This window comes from Eumetopias jubatus, unplaced genomic scaffold (assembly GCF_037043125.1).
Source record: "Eumetopias jubatus isolate StellerSeaLion01/CBP00866 unplaced genomic scaffold, mEumJub1_p1.0 scaffold_9, whole genome shotgun sequence".
Classification (NCBI taxonomy): Eukaryota; Metazoa; Chordata; class Mammalia; order Carnivora; family Otariidae; genus Eumetopias; species Eumetopias jubatus.
Window position 1 is genome coordinate 42,634,216 of NW_028274815.1, and position 17,838 is coordinate 42,652,053.

At 35.2% G+C, this 17,838-nt stretch overlaps 1 pseudogene; it reads right to left on the minus strand.

The window, feature by feature from the left end:
* Positions 1-4,129: 4,129 nt before the first annotated feature.
* On the minus strand, positions 4,130-5,133 carry LOC114223487 (L-lactate dehydrogenase B chain-like; annotated as a pseudogene).
* Positions 5,134-17,838: the final 12,705 nt, after the last annotated feature.

The following is a 17,838-nucleotide window of genomic DNA, read 5'->3' on the forward strand; positions in this document are numbered from 1 at the left end:
CATCATTAGTTTTTGATACAGTGTTCCATGATTCATTGTTTGCATATAACACCCAGTGCTCCATTCAATATGTGCCCTCTTTAATACCCATCACCAGGCTAACCCATCCCCCCACCGCCCTCCCCTCTAGAACCCTCAGGTTGTTTCTCAGAGTCCATAGTCTCTCATGGTTCTTCTCCCCCTCCGATTCCCCCCCTTCTCTTTACATTGTCTTTTACTTGTGCAGAACTTTTTAATTTTAATGAAGTCCAGCTAATCAATTATTTCTTTCATGGACCATGCTTTGGGGGTGTATCTAAAAAGTAATCATCATAGCCAAGGCCATCTAGATTTTCTCTTTTATTATCTTCTAGGAGTTTTATAGTTTTGCATTTTACATCTAGGTCTATCATCCTTTTTGAGTTAATTTTTGTGAGGGGTGTAAGGTACATATCTGGATTTATTTATTTATTTATTTATTTTGGCATGTAGATGTCTACTGTTTCAGCACCATGTATTGAAAAGACTGTCTTTGTTTCATTATATTGTCTTTGTTTCTTTTTCAAAGATTAGCTGACTGTATTTATGCTGGTATATTTTTGAGTTCTCTGTTCTTTTCCATTGATCTGTTTGTCTGTTCATTCACCAATACCACACTGTCTTGATTACTGCTGCCTTATAGAAATCTTGAAGTAGGCTAGTGTCAGTCCTCCAACTTTGTTTTCTTCAATTTTGTGTTAGCTATTTAACACAAAATTGTTACATAAATCTTAGAATCAGTTTGCTGATATTCAAAAATACCTTGCTGGGATTTCTATTATGACTGCAGATGAGTGTTTTTAATATATTTAGAACTCAATGTAAGTCCAAACAAACAAAACAAAACAAAACAAAACAAAAAAAAACCCACAAAACCACTTAGAACACCAGGAAAACAACAAGTCTTCATGAATCTAGGGGACGTTATTTCCAATATAAACAATTAAGCAATTCTGTCTTAATATACTAGATGGGTTGTCACACAAGGGCACTATGTGTTTAATAACAGAAGAGCTTTACACCTAAAGCTTGTTTCTAATGACAGCTCACATTATGTCAACCTCAATTGTATGGACATCCTAAATCTACTACTTTTTAGGGTTTTGACTAATGCATTCAAAACTGAATAATGACATGAACCAGAGTCTATATTATGTCTTGGGGATAAAGACAAATTAAACAGACCCTCCATAGGGGAAGATGGAATACACTGGTGGTATATATTAATACAAACAAGGGACTGATTAGGAAATGCTGTTTATTTATTCACAAATATTTATTAAGTACCTTTGTTTAAAATACTAACTACCTGGGATACAAGAGCAAATAAAAAGGCAATGTCTTTCCTGAGAAGTAGGAGAAGTAGCTTAAACATTCAAGGTGGGTGACACAGATAATAAGTGGTAAAAAAAATACGTATTTGTTAGCTTGTCTATGTGTAGAGAAAAATAAATGAGGGTAAAGGGGATTTGGAGTCATCTCAGAGGTGTTATTTTAATGATAGAATCAAGAAGACTTCCCTGAAAAGGTGATTTTTTCAAGCAATATTCTGAATAATGTGCACAAACTGGAAGGAGTCTTGGAAAGTTCTTGCAGATTTCCAGGTGTAGGGCAAAAAAGGCAAGTATAGAAGCAGAAGCATTCTTGATATGCTTGAGAAACAACAAGGAAGCTGGTTGGCCTTGAGTGCAGTAAGTTAGGGAGAAAGCATTAGTAAGAACATCAGAGTCATCTGTGAAGCAGAAAAAACAGTATCTTTAAAGCCACAGTAAAGATTTTAATTTATGGCACACAGTGGGTATGTAACTCAACATTTTGCGTTATTAGCCTCTTGGCTGTGATCCATGGGAGTGCTTTACATCTCTCCATCCTTATTCTTTCTTTCCTGTCAATTCTTGAGTATCACTTTGCTCAGTGGGGATTTTCAAGACAAAAAAACATAATGTGACTCCCAACTTTAGTGGTGTTAAAGCAGTGAAGAGGATCTACTGCAGGGAAAAAAATCCAGTGTTCTCCAAATTTCTTTGTGTCTTTCTTTATTATGTACTTTACTGAGGTCATTCGGGAAATCTGAAATAAATGGAAGAGAGGTAAAGAAAGTTCAAAGTGTGGAGATTGGGTAAGTCTGGAAAACAGAAAAATTTAAAGGATAGGTATGAGGATGGATGAGAGGCTGGTATTTACAGCTGATGCCCCACTCCATTCCCCTCAGCTCACCTGAGTTCTCCTCAGCTACACAGCTGGTGAACAGTTGCTTTGCTTGCTCACAGTTTCCTATCTCAAGCACTCAAGTCTCTCAGCTGCTCTTTGAGCCAAGGTCTTTCTCTGGTGCCATGAGAATTTGCTCAGTGCACACAAGATACTCTGACTTGATGAAAAATTAATGCCATGGAAACAAGCAATAAGCACTGGAATCCCAAATAAATACACCTGCTTTAGCATTCCTTGGTTGGTTAATATTGAGATGTATTTTACCTGTCTCCTCAGAGGACTCCTAATGGGATTAAGTTCCAGTTGCCCACAGTGGTAACCTAAGTAGTGCCTTATCCTTTATGGTATAACCTCCTTTCCTGTCACATTCACCCTGATCATCACTTGTCCTTCCTAAAATCACTTTCCATAAAAACCACCTGCATTCCTGTCTCATGGGCTGCTTTTAGAAAATATGTATGCTAAATATGACTTCCTGAGAAAAGAACTGTTAGAAATATTGTTATTAAAATAAGAGAGGGCGCCTGGGTGGCTCAGATGGTTAAGCGTCTGCCTTCGGCTCAGGTCATGATCCCAGGGTCCTGGGATCGAGTCCCGCGTCGGGCTCCCTGCTCCTTGGGAGCCTGCTTCTCCCTCTGCCTCTCTCTCTCTCTCTCTGTCTTTCATGAATAAAAAAATAAAATCTTTAAAAATAAAATAAAACAAAATAATATAAGAGAAAAAACTTTAAAGAAAATTATACTAATGAGTACTAAGTAAATAAACTACTTTGATAAAGGAGAAAAGGAAATGTTCCTTATATCCAACGTTAGAACAACAGCATTCAAATTGTTTAAAATATGAGTGTCTTTGCCATATTTGATTTTCTCTGGCTGTTCAAGTATTGTTAGAAGCCTTTTAATACATGTCTCATATTTGAGGCAGAGAGGTATATGCAGAAGATTCAATTAGTGATTTCATTATAGATACGGCCTCACTGAAGGAGCATCTCTGGCCCTGGTTCCAGTAATCAGAGATCACAAACGCAATTATCCAGTTCTTACATTCACATAATTTCCCACTTGCTTCAGTAGGAAGAAGGAATAATAGTCTGGAGATGCAAAGCACTGTTTCTCATCCTCATATGCTTTCTTTCATTGCAATACACTATTTCCCACCACATCCTATGAAATGAAAGTTGGATATTATTGATAAAACACAATTATGTGATCAAGGTTATCTGCATGTTCCATACATTTGAATATTCATTTATTCAATTAACTTTCATATAATTTTATATAGTTAGCTTCATATTGTTCCCATATCTCTGTAAGATCTCAAATTTAAGGGATAACATTATAAAGTTGAATCCAGAATGTATCTCTTCCTGATCTTATTCCTTTTTCTCTAACCTCAAGGTTCATAACGGTTTTTATCTTTTAGAATATAATGTGAATGGTCTCCTTTGTATATGATTCCAAAACTTGTTTTTTAACTCAAAATTTAAAAATATATATTTATATATACATATATGCATCACAAAATGTATATATATATATACATCATATATATATACATCATAATGTGTATATATATGTATACACATTAATCTTTTACATCATTTTTTTGTGGATGCTTTATCACTTGTTTATTGACATCTACGGTTTTTTAAAACAATTGCTATTATTAACATTACAACAATAAAAATCTGTGTAAACATCTCCTTGGTCACATTTTTCTTTCACACTGCAATAGTTAATTTTATTTGTTCAAGGGCTCATATTGCAAGCATTAAACCAAGCATGGGCATTGATTTTGTGAGCCCAGATTCACATATTTAGGAAGATAAAAGCAAACTGTGATCCATGTACATGGATGAAAACTAAAGGCTCACAGTTAATCACATTGTAGTTTTAAATTTCTACAGTCTAGAAGCCAGAAGTCACAGATCTTTCTGGATGTCCCACAAGGTATCTGCACTTTTCTTGAGCTGGGCAACTTCATCATCCTTCAGCTTCTGGTTGATCACACCGGTTAAGCCTCGAGCATTCAGGATACATGGAAGGCTCAGGAAGATTTCGTTCTCAATGCCATACATCCCCTTCACCATTGTTGACACTGGATGAATCCCGGATAGATTTTTCAACATGGATTCAATGAGATCAGCCACACTTAATCCAATAGCCCAGTTGGTATATCCTTTTAGCTTGATGACTTCGTAGGCACTTTCCACCACCATCTTATGCACTTCCTTCCAATATTCACTGTTGTTGTCTGTTCCCATTTCTGGATTCAGTTCCTGAAGAGAAATGCCTGCCACATTCACTCCACTCCACACAGCCACACTTGAATCGCCATGTTCTCCCAAAATCATGGCAGCTGCTGGGATGAATGCCAAGTTTTTCAGCCATAAAATAGCGAAATCTGGCAGAATCCAGATTACACCCACTTCCAATTACACAGTGCTTGGGTAGTCCACTTAGTTTCTAGGTAACATATGTGAGAATATCCACTGGGTTGGAAACCACAATTATGATACAACCAGGACTGTACTTGACTATCTGCAGAATAATGAATTTGAAGACATTAACATTCCTCTGCACCAGATTGAGCCATCACTCTCCCTCCTGCTGGCGGACTTCCGCAGTCACCACGACAATCTTAGAATTGGCAGTCACAGAGTAATCTTTATCTGCCACAATTTTAGGTGTCTGAAAAAATAAGCTCCCATGTTGCAGATCCATCATTCCTCCTTTGAGTTTACCTTCCAAAACAAGGGCAAGTTCATCAGCTAGAGACTTTCCCAGAATGCTGATGGCACACGCCATACCAACTTGTCCAACACCCACTACAGTGATCTTATTGTTTGGGACGGTTGCCTTTTTCTGCAACTGGTGCAATCAGTTTTTCCTTAAGAGTTGCCATTGTGGGGGCGCCTGGGTGGCTCAGATGGTTAAGCGTCTGCCTTCGGCTCGGGTCATGGTCCCGGGGTCCTGGGATCGAGTCCCGCATGGGGCTCCCTGCTCCTTGGGAGCCTGCCTCTCCCTCTGCCTCTCTCTCTCTCTGTCTTTTATGAATAAATAAATAAAATCTTAAAAAAAAAAAAAAAAGAGTTGCCATTGTGCCCAGAGAGAACCCGCTGGGAGAGTCGCGCAAATAAGACAATGTTAGCTCCGTGCGTCTCCTTGGGCGCAGGATCTGCAAGTCCTTGGTCACATTTTAATGAATTCCTACAGAGAGTATATTTTAGAGTAGAATTGATGGGAGGCATTCTATGTGCATTTTTATCTTGACTAGACTGCTATTTAATTAGTAATTATATTTTGTTATTCAGAGCTGCTTTAGCAATTCATATATTACCAAAAGAAAATGTGAGAGTTTTTATTTCCCATAAGTTTGTCAACAGTGTGTATTGTAGGATGTAATTTTTTTGCCAGTGAAATGGTATATCTGTTTTAATTTGCATTTCTCTGATTTCTCTGATAATTTTTTTAATTAAAATACTGTCCTTTTTTGAGTGGATGATATTTCCTTCATAAGAACTGCCTATTCATTTACTTTGCCTATTTTTCTATCTGAATTTATTATTTTCGTATGGATTAAAAGGGAATATATATATACACACACATGTATATTACATGTGCATATATGTTTGCAAGCGTGTTTATACTCTGGAAACTATAAAACACTGATGAAAGAAACTGAGGATGACACAAAGAAATGGAAAGACATTGCATGCTCACGTATTGGAAGAACAACTATTGATAAAATATCTACACTACCCAAAAAATCTGCACATTTAATGAAATCCCCATCAAAATACCAACAGTATTTTTCACAGAACTAGAACAAACAATCCTAAAATTTGTATGGAGCCACAAAAGACCTCAAATAGTCAAAGCAACCTTGAAAAAGAAAAGCAAAGCTGGAGTCATCACAATTCTGGATTTCAAGTTATATTACAGAGCTGTAATAATCAAAACAGTACAGTACTGGCACAAAAATAGACACATAGATCAATAGAACAGAATAGAAAACCTATCTTATAATTCTTGACCGAATGCCCAATTGTGATGAAAAACGCTATGTTCAAATTATAAAACACAAATAATAAACATATTTTGCCTCATATTTTCAAATTATGCTTTATGTTTAAACTTCAAATTTTGTTAGGGGCGCCTGGGTGGCTCAGTTGGTTAAGCGACTGCCTTTGGCTCAGGTCATGATCCTGGAGTCCCGGGATCGAGTCCCGCATCAGGCTCCCTGCTCAGCAGGGAGTCTGCTTCTCCCTCTGACCCTCCCCTCTCTCATGCTCTCTCTCTCTCTCTCTCATTCTCTCTCTCAAATAAATAAATAAAATCTTTAAAAAAAATAAACTTCAAATTTTGTTAATATAAATTTCTTTTGGATTTTAAACAACATAATGTGGTTACTAATAAAGTTATGAGAACATACTTGCAGAAAAAAGTACTTTTGTTTTACCAAAACTTTCAGTTACATTTTTCCTAGTTCCTCTACAAGTGGGTAATGGTTCTACGTTTATAGATCCTTTCTCTGATTTTCAAATTTTTTATGAGTCACCCTGAACTAAAACCTGTACCATACTTCTGTTTTGGACAAGAAATTACAAGTTGTGCCATTTTCTGAATAATCAGTGTCCCAACTCAGCTTTAAAATATTCTACCTTTCCTGTATGAGAGTGATATCCTTTCCTCAGGGTCAGCAGGGCATGCATTCTTACTTGTTCGTAAATAACACCATGGTTTGTGTTCGGTTCTCATGGCTCACTTAGTTATATCCTCTTGCTACTGAAGTTAGAAGTGTTCAGGATGCCAGATGAAGGTTACCAGGGAGGTTTGTGTCCAGAGAAGCAACACAAGTAATTGGAAGAACCAATGACACTGATTCACAAGCATCAGTGAGCTAACTTGCCAGCACTACCTGTTAACTACTCAAGGAAAAAAAAGCCTTTTTCTGTAAATAAGTTTCTATTGTTTTTATTGTTTTGTTTTGTTTTCCTTTTAGGTTTCTTACAAAAATATTTGAAGTTCTTAATGTGGAACTCGTAAAGTAAGTTCCAGATGGTAATGTGGATTTCAGAAAAGTTCATAAAACCTCAGTAGTATATAAAACTAGCATTGGTACATGCCTGAGAATAAATGTTCCCTTTTTCATAAGCCAATTTTCATTATCCAATTCTACATTCAGTCTATAAGAAAAATCACTTCTTAAAATATTTAGTGCCTGAAATATTAAAGTGAAGGTGAATTAATCTGACATTTATGGTCTAGTTGTCATAGCTTAATCCCTTCCTGGTTTTATTTAACTGATTGAATTGTGACTCTTGGGTTATTGAACTTTGATGCCCTCCCGTCAATACATGTAGGGGTGAAAAAATTTTGGTGAGGATTAGAGCACAGCATTCAGCAGTAATGGAGAAATCTTAATATCTTCACATAAAAGACTGCCCCATGCTGAATCACAGATACTCTATAATGTTCGCAAATTGATAAAGCGGTACATACAGATCAAGTCTACACATTGAATTTCAGACTTTAAATCTGGAAGTAATATTATACACATACAATAACTTTTAGGAGGGAAGGAAAAACAGAAGTATTGGGAGTAGAAATAATTTTCTAAAACCCATAATTGTATTATTAGAGTTGGAGAAAGAACCTTAGATAAGAAGCTGTAAAAACGAATTTACCATTCAAAGAGCCTTACTCTTGAATTGGTTGTGTTGCCCAAAATATGTTCTAAGCAAACCCAATTTCCACAGATAGCTTCTGTGTTCAAATAAGATAGTGGGATCCTCTATGTCATACTCCCTTCTTTAAAATTCATAGTGACTCTTCATGTATAAATGGTCTGGGGAGTTTTGTAATGGAGAATTTTTATACACATTTTTTAAAGGTATGATCAGAAAGGGAGAAAATGGTATATCTCACAACAGCAAGTGAAGTGAGAAGAAGGTGACTCTAGAAAAAGCTGAAGTTCTCCCCATTGGTTGCATATGATTTCCAATATTTGGTCTATTTGTCTAACTTAAACTTGGATGGCATGAGGTCCCAACTCCTCTATTGATTCTACCGATAGAAATTAAGTTCCATACTCACTGTTTCTAAAACACAATTTTAGAATGGTCCTGCAAATGGCTTATTGCTTTGCCTCCCTGACTTGTCCTCTCATGACTTTGGCTCCTGATAACAATCACTGTGAAGCAGATGGGATGCTGAACACTGGCATCCCTTCCTCGCTCGTGGCACTGCCTTTCCAACTCCTGCACAAGGAGAGCAAAGACTAGTCTGAATGTGATCTCTGCCTCAACCATAGGCGCAGGCTATTCTTAATTATTCTCAGAAAATGGAGCAAAGGCTGTTGCCCTAAATAAGATTTTACTAAAGTCTGTATCCCACCTGGCTAAACTATTTCCCTATAGAGGCTCCGTCTCCACTCCTGGAAAACTGGGGAACCCTGAGCTAAAGTCAGTTAATTCCCAGACCTATGGAGAAGAGAAAGTTGTTTCTTCAAGAAGGATCTTGTGTTAAAGCCACTTCCTTAGTCCTTATTTTCTGCCCTAGGACTTACCCCTTTTCTGGATGGATGACAGTCAAATTACGGAAACATCCTAAACAAGCTTAAATTAATTACTAATTTATTTTCTAACATCTAGACCAAAATGACATTGTGTTTTTTTTCCTACATGTAATCACAGGTTATAAATAGATTTGCTCACATGCTTTCTTTATCAGGAAAGGCATCTCCTTATTTTCCATATGCTCAATTCACACTTAGCCATCAGGATCCAATCCAATGGCCAGCTCCTTCACTACTTTATGGAGATTTCCATAATTCTCCTTCAAAGAGAAGTAATCCTTGCTCCCCAAAATATATCACTGTATATCTAAATATATCAATGTATTTATACTATGGATTTTTACTGATCATATTAAAATATATCAATGCATTTATCTAAATAGTTTCTTATTATAAGCTGTTTCTTTTCTTTTTTTACTGATCTTGTGCTATAATTATTAGTGTAGCATAGAATTTGTTAAGAGTACACAACTGTTAGGGTGAGAACCATGTCTTTGCAATTAATGTAAAAGCAAAGATAATGTTATGAAAAAACCTGGAATAAAATTCTGTCTCCAAAATTATGTAGTTATAAGACTTGGAAATTGTTTTTCAGATGTTTTTATTCAGAGATACTCAAAATAGATAAAACAGGAAAAGCTAATCTGAATAAGTGTTAAAAATGTCTTTTGGAATTTAACTGCAAGTCCTAGAAAGCAAACTACAGAAATATCTTTAAATGAACAGACTAGTTACCACTGGCAAGTCTGGGGGATTACATTTTTTAAAAAGTTAGTCATGATCATACAGACAACTCTATGAAAATGTTTTCCTACCCAACCTTTACACAAAAATGACCTTGAAAAAGTTTCTTATTACATTAATATTTAGTTTTATGATGTAAAAATTAATGTATACCTACAGTAAGAAATATATATGTTTGTGTGTATGTTTATAAGACTGTGTACACACATACACACGTTACAGAGTACTCAGAGAGCTCTGCATTATAGTGCTTCCTTTCAATTTTCCATGTGAAACCTGAGACACATTCTTACCTGGAATGTTTTGAATGAATGACTTCTTCCCTAGATAAGTTAGCAGCAGTATCCATATTATCATCCTTATCACCAATGACATGCATTTATAAGACAGATGACCAGGTCTGGTAATATTAATATTTGACTGTAACTAAGTGAGGGTCAGACTATATAGGAAGAAAATCATTAACACTTGCTTAATGAACCTCACACTCCCATTAACTTAACTAACCAGGACAGAATGCACAATGCAGGGCATTGATTCAGGGACTTCACATTATTGCAGCCAGGCTCAGAGTACCTTTGCATCAATTAAAAAACAAAACAAAACCCTAATTTCAAAGGTTCTAGAAAAGACGGTGCTGTCTACACAGGTTTGGTTAATTATTTGTTGTAATGTAACTATGTTTATCTTCTCATTTCCTAAAAAACAATGTTTATTTAGCAGTATAATTTATTTGCCTCTCCTGAGATTTATATTGCAGGCCATTTCATTTGAGAGTCTGTATATCTTTAGGAAGTATACAGTGGATACCAGGACTAATCTGTGAAAAGTTATTTGATTACTGAACTGATTAAATAACATTTATTTTAAATTCTGATATGATTGGTGCTTTCTGTCTTAAGGGCTTTTTCTTCAAAAAACTTAGTTAATTTAAGTGAATTTACAGTTGACCCTTGAACAATGCAAGGGTTAGGGTCACCAACACCCCACAGTCAAAAATCCATGTATAATATTTGACTCCCCCAAAACATAACTACTAATAGCCTACTGCTGACTGGTGGCCTTACCAAGATCATAAAGTATTGATAAACACATATTTTATGTTACATGTATCACATACTGTATTCTTACAATAAAGTAAGATAGAGAAAAGAAAATGTTCTTGAGAACATCATAAGGGAGAGAAAATACATTTACAGTACTCTACTGTATTTATTGAGAAAAATTTCATATTAGTGGACCCATGGAGTTCAAATTTGTGTTCTTCAAGGGTCAACCGTACATAGTGGCAAGAGTACACAGAGAATGAATATTTAAATTACCAAGTCAAACTTACCCTTAGGTAAAATACTGAATGGAAGAAACAACCTCCAAACTCCTTTTCTTCGACAGTTTCACTGGCCCATGGGGTAGCTAAATCATGCTGTGGTGTGAACTCAGATTTTATTTTATTTCCAGTTGGTCTTTCCTCTCCTTACTACAAGAAAGAAAGAAAGAATGGAAGGAAAGATGGAAGGAAAGAAGGAAGGAAGGAAGGAAGGAAGGAGGGAAGGAAGGAAGGAAGGAAGGGAAGGGAAGGAAGAAAGAAAAGAACAAGACAATAATACATTCTAAAGGTCCCCAGTATTGAAAGCCAAGCTTCTCTTTGACCACACCCATCTTCCACCCATGCACATATATGCATTTTTGCTAGTAAATGTGCTAACACTCACATCCATTCTATATATATTCCTCTCATCAACAGTTAAGAGCAGTGGAGGTCATGTTAGTGGTGACAAAGTGTACTATCTTGGGCACTCTGCTTTGTATTTTACCTGTATTATCTCACTTATTCTGAAAAACCATCCCATAAGGTAAGTATAATATTCTGTATCACACAAATGAAGGAACTGAATGCTATAGAGCTGATGAAAAATGGATGCCTGGGTGGCTGGGTGGCAGGATGCCTGGGTGGCTCAGTCAGTTAAGTGTCTGCCTTCACCTCAGGTCATGATCTCAGGGTCCTGGGATCCAGCCCTGCATTGAGCTCCCTGCTCAGTGGGAAGCCTGCTTCTCCCTCTCTGCGTACTGCTCCCCCTGCTTCTGCTCTCTCTCTCTCATTCTGTCAAACAAATAAACAAAATCTTTAGGGGGAAGAAAAAGAAAAGAAAAATTGTCACAGCCAAAATGCCACTGTGCTGATAAACCTAAAAATCCAAACTCACATCTCAATGACTCCAAAGCCCATAATTCCCCAAATGACAGATTTGTTGAATATGAATTTGGAAACAGTGACACTAAAGTGTACACTGGGGGTGAAGTAAGGTGAAAGAGTAAGCAAAACCATAAGCTTCCTTATGAGCCAAGATAATTTAAATATTGTGCTTCAATAAAGTGAAAATGCATTTACACTAAGAAACTGCAAAAAAAAGTAATTATGTGGATGACAATGACACAGGGATATGAGTTTAAATATAGTCCCAAGGCATTCCACATGGTGGTTGTAGCCACAGCTAACATAGTTTATTTGTACACAGACCATTGAAAGATGTATTTTGTCCTAATGTGTGTGCCTTGCAAGTGTCTTGCAACATCTTTAAGAGATTACTCTGATATTACAGAAGATGTTCATGAAGCTTTAAAGATATTTGCTAATCACTTACCTCTATGTGATCTGGGCACCAATGAACTGATGCATTAAAATGAAAAACAAATAAGACAAACATATTTATATATTCTTAGTAGGCATGTTCATACTTGTGCACCTAAATCCTATTCTTACCTAAATCCCATCCAGGTAACAGATCTGAACCTATATTCAGATAGTCATATGTAAAATGTTTCTTGAACATCACAAAACTATTTCCTCAGCTCCTCACCTCACACTATATCTTAAATATTCTACATCAGAAGCACTTATGTGAGTTAAGCACCAGTTGACATGAAAAAAAATTATTGGGAGATGTAATACTTTTCTAAAGCATATATACTGGCATGAAATATAAAATTTATATGCCAGGATCCATTCTAGCTACTTTATATTCACAAACATATTTAATCCTCAGAAAAACCTTTATAATTTCTCTTATTCTTAATTTTAGAGAATATAACAACATTCTGAATATTTATAATATCCTTTATATAAATGAAAATATAAATAAAATTCTATAATATTTTTCAGAATGTTTACAATATACTTATATTAAAGAATATACAGAAAATTATAAAGTAAATTTAGGTGATTAGATTTCATTGAGGCAAAGCACACTAGAGTAGTTCTAATTCTAAAGTGAAATAAATACAAGCACAGCTTAAAGCAACATTAAAAAATTACCATCCTTGGGGTATAATTTATATGAAACAAGTTTCATCCATTTTATGTATACAGTTTTATCCTTTTTGATAAATACATATATTACTATAACTATTCACCACAATAAAAATATAAAATATTGCTATTTCCCAAAAAGTTCTGTTGGGCCTCTTCCCAATCCCTCCTTACTTTTTAGTAGCCCAGGCAACAAAATATCTGCTTTTTCTAACAAAAATGATTAGATTTATATTTTCTAGTTTCATATAGATGGAACTATACAATATGTTCTCTTAGTAGTTGTGTTTCCTTTGTTTACATTGATACATGTTATTGTATATATATATATATATATATATATATATATATATATATACACACACACATCCTAGTTCTTTCTCTATTTTTACTGAGTAATATTGAGTTGGCAGTTTCTTTAAAAGTTAAAATGTAACTACCATCTGACCCAGTTACTCCACTCCAAGGTATTTAAATGCAAGAAATGAAAGCATATAGCCATACAAAAACTCCTTTTAAAATGAGTGTTCTCATGAAAGACTATGGACTCTGAGAAACAAACTGAGGGTTCTAGAGGGGAGGGGGATGGGGGATGGTTTAGCCTGGTGATGGGTATTAAAGAGGGCATGTATTGAATGGAGCACTGGGTGTTATACGTAAACAATGAATCATGGAACACGACATCAAAAACTAATGAAGTACTGTATGGTTACCAACATAACATAATAAAAAAAGTAAAATGAATGTTCATCGCAGCCTTATTTTTAGTATCTAAAAGGAGAACTAACACAAAATCCACCAACAGGTAAATGGATAAAATAGTGTGGTATATCTAAGCACATGGAATATTATTTAGCCATAAAAAAGAATGTACTGTGGATAACATAGAACAACATGGAGAAGCAGTTTAGTTAACATGCTAAGTACACCCCAGAGGAGAATCTATAATTGATCCATAATTATCTCTAACTCTTGATTATTGTATCTGAGGCTTACAGAGATTACTTCAATTATTCATCTCTTCTATCCACAAGACAAATTAGAAAAGGCATCATCTAATATCTTATTGTATAGTAGAATATTTCTGTGTTGTGATTAAAGATATCTAGGATTGTACCTATCCTATGCTATGAAATAAAATGTACTATGCTACCTGGAAGCTTAAGACTAAGACATTGGGAATATATATGGCAACATCTCCTTCTTGCCAAGGGAAAAATGAAATCCTAGTGCGGAGGTCAATTTACATTGTATTGTTCAGAGTCACATTTTTCAATTCTCAATTTAGAGGACCTGCCAAGGAGCACAAATCTGACCTTTAGGAAAGCCTAATCTGTGCCTAGCACTTGAAACATGGGGATGCCAAACCTCTTCCACACTCACACATACACATCTTTTGCAATATAAATAAAATATAGAAACCAAAAATATAGCATAATCTTTCAACCCCAAAATAAACATCATTCCAGATAGTATGTATGTATAAAAGCAAAATGATACTAAAATATACTATATAGATGTAATTTAACAGAACCGTGCTCATAGTAATTTGTACAAAAACTATTTTTTAATTTAATTTAATTTATTTATTTGACAAAGAGAGAGAGATAGCAAGAAACGGAACACAAGCAGGGGGAGTGGGAGAGGGAGAAGCAGGCTTCCCACGGAGCAAGGAGCCCAATGCGGGGCTCGATCCCAGGACCCTGGTATCACGACCTGAGCTGAAGGCAGACGCTTAACGACTGAGCCACCCAGGTGCCCCTGTACAAAAAGTATTGACCTCAAATTGAATTTAATAAAAAATAAGTCTTACTGAAATTGAAAAAATAGCTGAACTTCAATTATATATTTCCTCATTACAAAATATAGCATTGCACAAAATGTCCTTTCAACATATAAAGGAAAAGAGAAAATGAAATAAAGTAAAAACTTTAAATGTATTAGGTCATTTCTCTAATGATATATTTCAAACTAAGAATACCTATGGACTCTTAAAGACAAAAGAAAAGAAAAAAAATGAATAGCATATTTACAAGTGCTCTCCTCCTATATTCCACCATTTCCATTTCTGTAATTTTACAGTTGCAAGTTTTTACAGTTGTAGCTTTAGTTCTAAGCATTAATGGGTCCTTTGCTCACTTTAGGATGGCTTCTTTGTTTCTCACCTATTTCCTTTGATTATTCCCTTTGTTGATTAGATTTCTCCATCATCAAATTGATTCTGTATTCTCTTCATTGCTTGTAGGATGTAGGATCAATTCTAATTTTACAAAATTACAGCTGGATTGGAATAGTGAAGGAAAGTATGCTGGATATGTATATACCTAGGACATCCTCTACAGTTTGGTGAATATATCTTCAAAATGTCCTTGACCATTCTGACATTTGGCACAGAGCACCCGACATAATCTACTTAATATAATTTTGAACCTGTACTTTCTGGACAAAGCAAGGTGCACACACGCACATGCACACACATACAAACACAGCTCTGTTGTGCAAGTACAGCCAGATTTACTGTAGAAAGCATTCTTATGCAAAGAAACTTTGGTCAGAGAGTTATTTTTATATTTTTTCTATAAAAAAGTATATTAAAAAAAACCCACTGAATCTCAAAAACAATGAAACCGTATCCAATTAAAATTTAATTCTGCAACATTGTTAACTTAAGGGTCATTTGTATAATATTTTTACGCATCCATAAATAATGCATTTGTTACTAATTAGCAGCTTCTACATTACCTTCTCAACTTCTGTTTAACAAGCATCCTCAGACCTTTAGGAAAATTTACAACTGTACATTTAGTTGGGGACGGGGGAGAAAGGTAGTCAATTACTGAGATTTGTTTTGTATAGACGGTAAGGTTTCTTGAAATAAATCTTATTTGACAGAATAAAAATAGTTATTCTCATGACCAATTATAAGAATAGTATGTAAATTACAATAAATCTCTCATTTCTTTCTTATTCCCAGGAGAGTCAATCTTGCACTGGAACAATCTGTGAGCTTCTAGAAGGTCTGTAAACTCTAACCAAAACAAGATGGTCAGAACTAGGGTAAATGATATGCATAGAGAGGACTGACTAGTCAGTCAATCTGTTATTCTGTAACATTTAGTATTACATTATTTGAGCTAGGAAAAGAAATCTAGAAATGGCTTTTTAATATTGTATTTTGTTTAACATTAATGATATTAATGAATCACTGTGTAAATCAGGTGATAATGAGCTGCATGGAGTCACATTTTGGTAGCCATCGTTGGGATCAGTGATCCACTCACCAACATGAGGCAATAACTATCTTTTTTTTTTTTTTAGATTTTATTTATTTATTTATTTATTTATTTATTTATTTATTTATTTAGAGAGTGTGAGTGGGGGGAGGAGGAGCAGGGGGAGAGAGAAAATCCTAAGCAGACTCCCCACTTGTTGAGCGTGGAGCCCAAAGCGAGGCTCCATCTCAAGACCCAGACACCATGACCTGAGCAGAAATCAAGAGTTGGACCTTAACCAACTGAGCCACCCAGGTGTGCCAATAACCATCTTTTAAAGAGTCAAATCATATTCCCTGATAAATGATCATCCTATTCAAATTTAATTGGTACTTTCAGAGAAAAACCTGGGCTACAGATGCAATATTTATCTAATCAAGTAATTGAACTGAGAATACTATATTAGGAAATTAGGTATTTACTCCAACTAAGTGATGACATACAGAAAATGCATAAACTCATTATTTATCTCTTATATCATATCTGAATGTGTGGGAAAGAGAGTAAACACAATAAGCATTCAGAAAAGATTAAAAATCTTTATGGGCAGAGTTCTGGAGAAGATTTTATCAAGAAGTGAGACTTCAAAGATACAGAGGGTTTGAATATGTATAAAAGGAGAATGACCTCTCGATAATGTAGGAGTTTGAATCCCTGCTTCAACAAAGGCCAGTTTTGTTTCTGATATGTTAATTGGCTTCTGTCTATGTGATTCTCAGTTTAAATATCTCTAAAACTAAGATATTATCCACCATAATTATCTTTAGATGAAAAGAAATGATCACAAATATAAATTGAAAATATATATACTATTAGAAAAATATATTTTATATACAATAATTAAAGAAAAAAGTCTTAAATCCATAGCTTTAGATTCAAAGCTTTCATATACCCTGTATTGTCTTTTTTTTCTGTTAAGTTACAGATCCCTAAGCCACACAGACATGAATAAGACATAAATAATGTGCAGCTACAATAAGATCTATACATTTCAACACATATGATGTCCTCTTCTTGAAACTGTGTGCACAACCAGAGAAGTCTTTAATTCCATGTGCAGAAAGGTTTCTAATATAACTAAATGTCATTATGATTTGTTTGTCAGTATCTCACATTTGGTCATTATAAAATATATCTCCAAAGTCTTATCATTCAATATTAGGCTGATAAAATTCAGTTTGTAGTCAGACACTGGGTAACTGTTGAATCCACCAAAGTATGGACAACTAATGAGACTACCAATGAGAAAAAGCTAATTTTCTCTAATTGTATATTCTGTTTGGCTGTTATTGGTCATTCGATTAAAAACAGTACATCCCCATGTTATAATCATCTAGAGCTCCCATTGTCATGGACTCTTAATATATTGATTTATCACTTACTCTTGATTTGCTGTCACTCTCTTCAATACTGCTTTTGCCATTGCCCCTTCTATTTTCATATGCACCTAGATGACCCTTCTGCTTCCCTGGCTCTTCAAATCCTTGGGCTTCATTTTTGCCCAATGATTTATTGTTGATCTTCCTCCAACCATTCAATATGATGAGTATATCAAATCTTTTCCTCTTTCCTCAAACATCCTACACCATGTTCCCTATCTTCACTTTTATCTCATGGCCTTGTTTTGGTGGTAAAATTGACACAATCAGCTGAAAACACCTATAGCTCCCAGCAACACACACATCTGCACCTGTAACTTCATCATCA